The sequence below is a fragment of the Aquarana catesbeiana genome, linkage group LG04 (genome assembly GCF_042186555.1).
Source record: "Aquarana catesbeiana isolate 2022-GZ linkage group LG04, ASM4218655v1, whole genome shotgun sequence".
NCBI classification, from domain to species: Eukaryota; Metazoa; Chordata; class Amphibia; order Anura; family Ranidae; genus Aquarana; species Aquarana catesbeiana.
The window spans coordinates 116,001,383-116,007,382 of NC_133327.1; positions in this window are offsets into that span (position 1 = coordinate 116,001,383).

Below are 6,000 nucleotides of genomic sequence, written 5' to 3' on the forward strand. Positions count from 1 at the left end.
TGATCCCACCCACCCCCCAGCATCTACCAGTGATCCCAACCCCCCCCCCCCCAACGTTTGAAAGTGATACTACGCATCCCACCCACCCCTCCCCAGCATCTGATAGAGATCCATTCACCCCCCCCCCCCCTCAGCATCTGCCAATGATCCCACCCACCCCGCAGCATCTACCAGTGATCCCAACCCCCCCCCCCCCAGGATCTGCCAGTGATTCCAACCACCCCCCAAGCATCTGAAAGTGATCCCATCCCCCCCCCAGCATCTGCCAGTGATCCGACCCCCCCCTCCCCAGCATCTGCCAGTGATCCGCCCCCCCCCCCTCCCCAGCATCTGCCAGTGATCCGCCCCCCCCCCTCCCCAGCTTCTGCCAGTGATCCGACCACCCCCCTCCCCAGCTTCTGCCAGGGATCCCACCCACCACCCCCAGCATCTGCCAGTGTGATTTCCCCCCCCCCAGCCTTCTGTCTGTGATTTCCCCCCCCCCCCCCCCGAGCCTTCTGTCTGTGATTTCCCCCCCCCAGCCTTCTGTCTGTGATTTTCCCCCCCCCCAGCCTTCTGTCTGTGATTTCCCCCCCCCCCCCAGCCTTCTGTCTGTGATTTCCCACCCCCCCAGCCTTCTGTCTGTGATTTCCCACCCCCCCAGCCTTCTGTCTGTGATTTCCCACCCCCCCAGCCTTCTGTCTGTGATTTCCCACCCCCCCAGCCTTCTGTCTGTGATTTTCCCCCCCCCCAGCCTTCTGCCTGTGATTCCCCCCCCCCAGCCTTCTGCCTGTGATCCCACCCACCCCCCAGCATCTGCCAGTGATCCCAACCCCCCCCCCCAACGTTTGAAAGTGATACTACGCATCCCACCCACCCCTCCCCAGCATCTGACAGTGATCCATTCACCCCCCCCCCCCTCAGCATCTGCCAATGATCCCACTCACCCTGCAGCATCTACCAGTGATCCCAACCCCCCCCCCCCGAGCATCTGAAAGTGATCCCAACCACCCCCCAAGCATCTGCCAGTGATCCCACCTACCCCCAGCATCTGCCAGTGATTCCAACCACCCCCCCAGCATCTGAAAGTGATCCCACCCCCTCCCCAGCATCTGCCAGTGATCCGATCCCCCCTCCCCAGCATCTGCCAGTGATCCGACCCCCCCCTCCCCAGCTTCTGCCAGGGATCCCACCCACCACCCCCAGCATCTGCCAGTGATCCCACCCCCCCCCCCCCCCCAGCTTCTGCCAGGGATCCCACCTACCACCCCAAGCATCTGCCAGTGATCCCACCTACCCCCAGCATCTGCCAGTGATTCCAACCACCTCCCCAGCATCTGAAAGTGATCCCACCCCCTCCCCAGCATCTGCCAGTGATCCGATCCCCCCTCCCCAGCATCTGCCAGTGATCCGACCCCCCCCTCCCCAGCTTCTGCCAGGGATCCCACCCACCACCCCCAGCTTCTGCCAGGGATCCCACCTACCACCCCCAGCATCTGCCAGTGATCCCCCCCCCCCCCAGCATCAGCCAGTGATCCCACCACCCCCCCACCATCTGCCAGTGATCACAACCACCCCCCCAACATTTGGAAGTGATACTACGCATCCCACCCACCCCTCCCCAGCATCTGACAGTGATCCGAACCCCCCCCCCAGCATCTGCCAGTGATCCCAACCCCCCCTCCCCAGCCTTCTGCCTGTGATCCCACCCACCTCCCCCAGCATCTGCCAGTGATCCCAACCACCCCCCCCCCCCCCCAGCATCTGCCAGTGATCCCAACCACCCCCCCCCCAGCATCTGCCAGTGATCCCAATCACCCCCCCCAGCATCTGCCAGTGATCCCATCCCCCCTTCCCAGCATCTGCCAGTGATCCCATCCCCCCTTCCCAGCATCTGCCAGTGATCCCATCCCCCCTTCCCAGCATCTGCCAGTGATCCCATCCCCCCTTCCCAGCATCTGCCAGTGATCCCATCCCCCCTTCCCAGTATCTGCCAGTGATCCCATCCCCCCCCCTTCCCAGCATCTGCCAGTGATCCCACCCACCTCCCCCCCAGCATCTGCCAGTGATCCCACCCACCTCCCCCCCAGCATCTGCCAGTGATCCCACCCACCTCCCCCCCAGCATCTGCCAGTGATCCCACCCACCTCCCCCCCAGCATCTGCCAGTGATCCCACCCCCCTAGCATCAAAGTGATCCCAACCACCCCCCCAGCATCTGCCAGTGATCCCAACCACCCCCCCAGCATCTGCCAGTGATCCCAACCACCCCCCCAGCATCTGCCAGTGATTCCAACCCCCCCCAGCATCTGCCAGTGATTCCAACCCCCCCCCCCAGCATCTGCCAGTGATTCCAACCCCCCCCCCAGCATCTGCCAGTGATTCCCATCCCCCCTTCCCAGCATCTGCCAGTGATTCCCATCCCCCCTTCCCAGCATCTGCCAGTGATCCCATCCCCCCTTCCCAGCATCTGCCAGTGATCCCATCCCCCCTTCCCAGCATCTGCCAGTGATTACGCCCACCTCCCCCCTAGCATCTGCCAGTGATCCCACCCACCTCCCCCCCCAGCATCTGCCAGGGTTCCCAACCACCCCCCCAGCATTTTCCAGTGATCCCAACCCCCCCCCTCCCCCGGCATCTGCCAGTAATCCCAACCACCCTCCCCCTGCATCTGCCAGTGATCTCACCCACCCCCCAGCATCTGCCAGTGATCCCAACCCCCCCTCCCCAGCCTTCTGCCTGTGATCCCACCCACCTCCCCCAGCATCTGCCAGTGATCCCAACCACCCCCCCCCCCCCCAGCATCTGCCAGTGATCCCAACCGCCCCCCCCCCCCCAGCATCTGCCAGTGATCCCAATCACCCCCCCCAGCATCTGCCAGTGATCCCATCCCCCCTTCCCAGCATCTGCCAGTGATCCCATCCCCCCTTCCCAGCATCTGCCAGTGATCCCATCCCCCCTTCCCAGCATCTGCCAGTGATCCCATCCCCCCTTCCCAGCATCTGCCAGTGATCCCATCCCCCCTTCCCAGTATCTGCCAGTGATCCCATCCCCCCCCTTCCCAGCATCTGCCAGTGATCCCACCCACCTCCCCCCCAGCATCTGCCAGTGATCCCACCCACCTCCCCCCCAGCATCTGCCAGTGATCCCACCCACCTCCCCCCCAGCATCTGCCAGTGATCCCACCCACCTCCCCCCAGCATCTGCCAGTGATCCCACCCCCCTAGCATCAAAGTGATCCCAACCACCCCCCCAGCATCAAAGTGATCCCAACCACACCCCCAGCATCTGCCAGTGATCCCAACCACCCCCCCAGCATCTGCCAGTGATCCCAACCACCCCCCCAGCATCTGCCAGTGATCCCAACCACCCCCCCAGCATCTGCCAGTGATCCACCAACCCCCCCTCCAGCATCTGCCAGTGATCCTCCCCCCTCCCCCCAGCATCTGCCAGTGATCCCAACCACCCCCCCTCCCCAGCATCTGCCAGTGATCCCAACCGCCCTCCCCAGCATCTGCCAGTGATCCCACTCCCCCCTCCCCAGCATCTGCCAGTGATCCCAACCGCCCTCCCCAGCATCTGCCAGTGATCCCACTCCCCCTCCCCAGCATCTGCCAGTGATCCCACTCCCCCCTCCCCAGCATCTGCCAGTGATCCCACTCCCCCCTCCCCAGCATCTGCCAGTAATCCTACCACCCCCCTCCCCAGCATCTGCCAGTGATCCTACCAACCCCCTCCCCAGCATCTGCCAGTGATCCTACCAACCCCCTCCCCAGCATCTGCCAGTGATCCTACCAACCCCCTCCCCAGCATCTGCCAGTGATCCTACCAACCCCCTCCCCAGCATCTGCCAGTGATCCTACCAACCCCCTCCCCAGCATCTGCCAGTGATCCTACCAACCCCCTCCCCAGCATCTGCCAGTGATCCTACCAAACCCCTCCCCAGCATCTGCCAGTGATCCCAACCGCCCTCCACAGCATCTGCCAGTGATCCAACCGCCCTCCACAGCATCTGCCAGTGATCCCAACCGCCCTCCACAGCATCTGCCAGTGATCCCAACCCCCCTCCCCAGCATCTGCCAGTGATCCTACCACCCCCCCAGCATCTGCTAGTGATCCCAACCACCCCCCCAGCTTCTGACAGTGATCCAGCTACCCCCCCCCCCAGGGATGCCACCCACCACCCCCTCAGCATCTGCCAGTGATCCCAACCACCACCCCCCAGCATCTGCTAGTGATCCCAATCTCCCCCCCAGCATCTGCCAGGGATCGCACCCACCTCCCCCCCAGCATCTGCCAGTGATCCCAACCCCCCCCCCCCCAAAAGCTTCTGACAGTGATCCAGCTACCCCCCCCCCAGCATCTGCCAGGGATGCCACCCACCACCCCATCAGCATCTGCCAGTGATCCCAACCACCCCCCCTTCAGCATCTGCCAGTGATCCCAACCACCCCCCCCCCAGCATCTGAAAGTGATCCCAACCCCCCTCACCAGCATCTGAAAGTGATCCCAACCCCCCTCACCAGCATCTGCTAGTGATCCAACCCCCCCCAGCATCTGCTAGTGATCTGACCCTCCCAGCATCTGCCAGGGATCCCACCCACCACACCTCCAGCATCTGCCAGTTATCCCACCACCCCCTCCAGCATCTGCCAGTGATCCCACCACCCCCTCCAGCATCTGCCAGTGATCCCACCACCCCTCCAGCATCTGCCAGTGATCCCACCACCCCCTCCAGCATCTGCCAGTGATCCCACCACCCCCTCCAGCATCTGCCAGTGATCTCGCCCCCCCCAGCATCTGCCAGTGATCTCGCCCCCCCCAGCATCTGCCAGTGATCCGACCCCCCCCAGGATCTGCCAGTGATCCGACCCCACCCACCTCCCTAACTTCTACCAGTGATCCCACCCACCCCCCAGCATCTACTAGTTATCCCAACCACCCCCCCAGCATCTGACAGTGATCCCACCCAGCATCTGCCAGTAATCCCACCCACCTCCAGCATCTGCTAGTGATCCCACCCGCCCTCCAGCATCTGCTAGTGATCCCACCGCCCTCCAGCATCTGCTAGTGATCCCACCCGCCCTCCAGCATCTGACAGTGATCCCACCCACTCCTCTGCAGCATTTGACAGTAATCCAGCTACCCACCCCCCAGCATCTGCCAGTGATCCCACCCACCCCCCCAGCATCTGCCAGTGATCCCACCCACCCCCCAGCATCTGCCAGTGATCCCAACCACCCCCCCAGCATCTGCCAGTGATCCCAACCACCCCCCCAGCATCTGCCAGTGATCCCACCCAGCATCTGCCATGATCCCACTCTCCAGCATCTGCCAGTGATCCCAACCACCACCCCCCTCCAGCATCTGCCAGTGATCCAACCATCCCCCCAGCATCTGCCAGTGATCCCAACCATCCCCCCAGCATCTGCCAGTGATCCCAACCATCCCCCCAGCATCTGCCAGTGATCCCAACCATCCCCCCAGTATCTGTCAGTGATCCCAACCATCCCCCCAGCATCTGCCAGTGATCCCAACCATCCCCCAGCATCTGCCAGTGATCCCAACCATCCCCCAGCATCTGCCAGTGATTCCAACCATCCCCCCAGCATCTGCCAGTGATTCCAACCATCCCCCCAGCATCTGCCAGTGATTCCAACCATCCCCCCAGCATCTGCCAGTGATCCCAACCACCCTCCCAGCATCTGCCAGTGATCCCAATCATCCCTCCAGCATCTGAAAGTGATCCCAACCACCCCCCCCCAGCATCTGCTAGTGATCCCAACCCCCCCCCCCCAGCATCTGCCAGTGATCCCAACCCCCCATCATCTGCAGTGATCCCCCCCCCCATCATCTGCCAGTGATCCCCCCCATCCTCTGCCAGTGATCCCCCCCCCATCCTCTGCCAGTGATCCCCCCCATCCTCTGCCAGTTCCCCCCATCCTCTGCCAGTGATCCCCCCCCATCCTCTGCCAGTGATCCCCCCCCATCCTCTGCCAGTGATCCCCCCCCCATCCTCTGC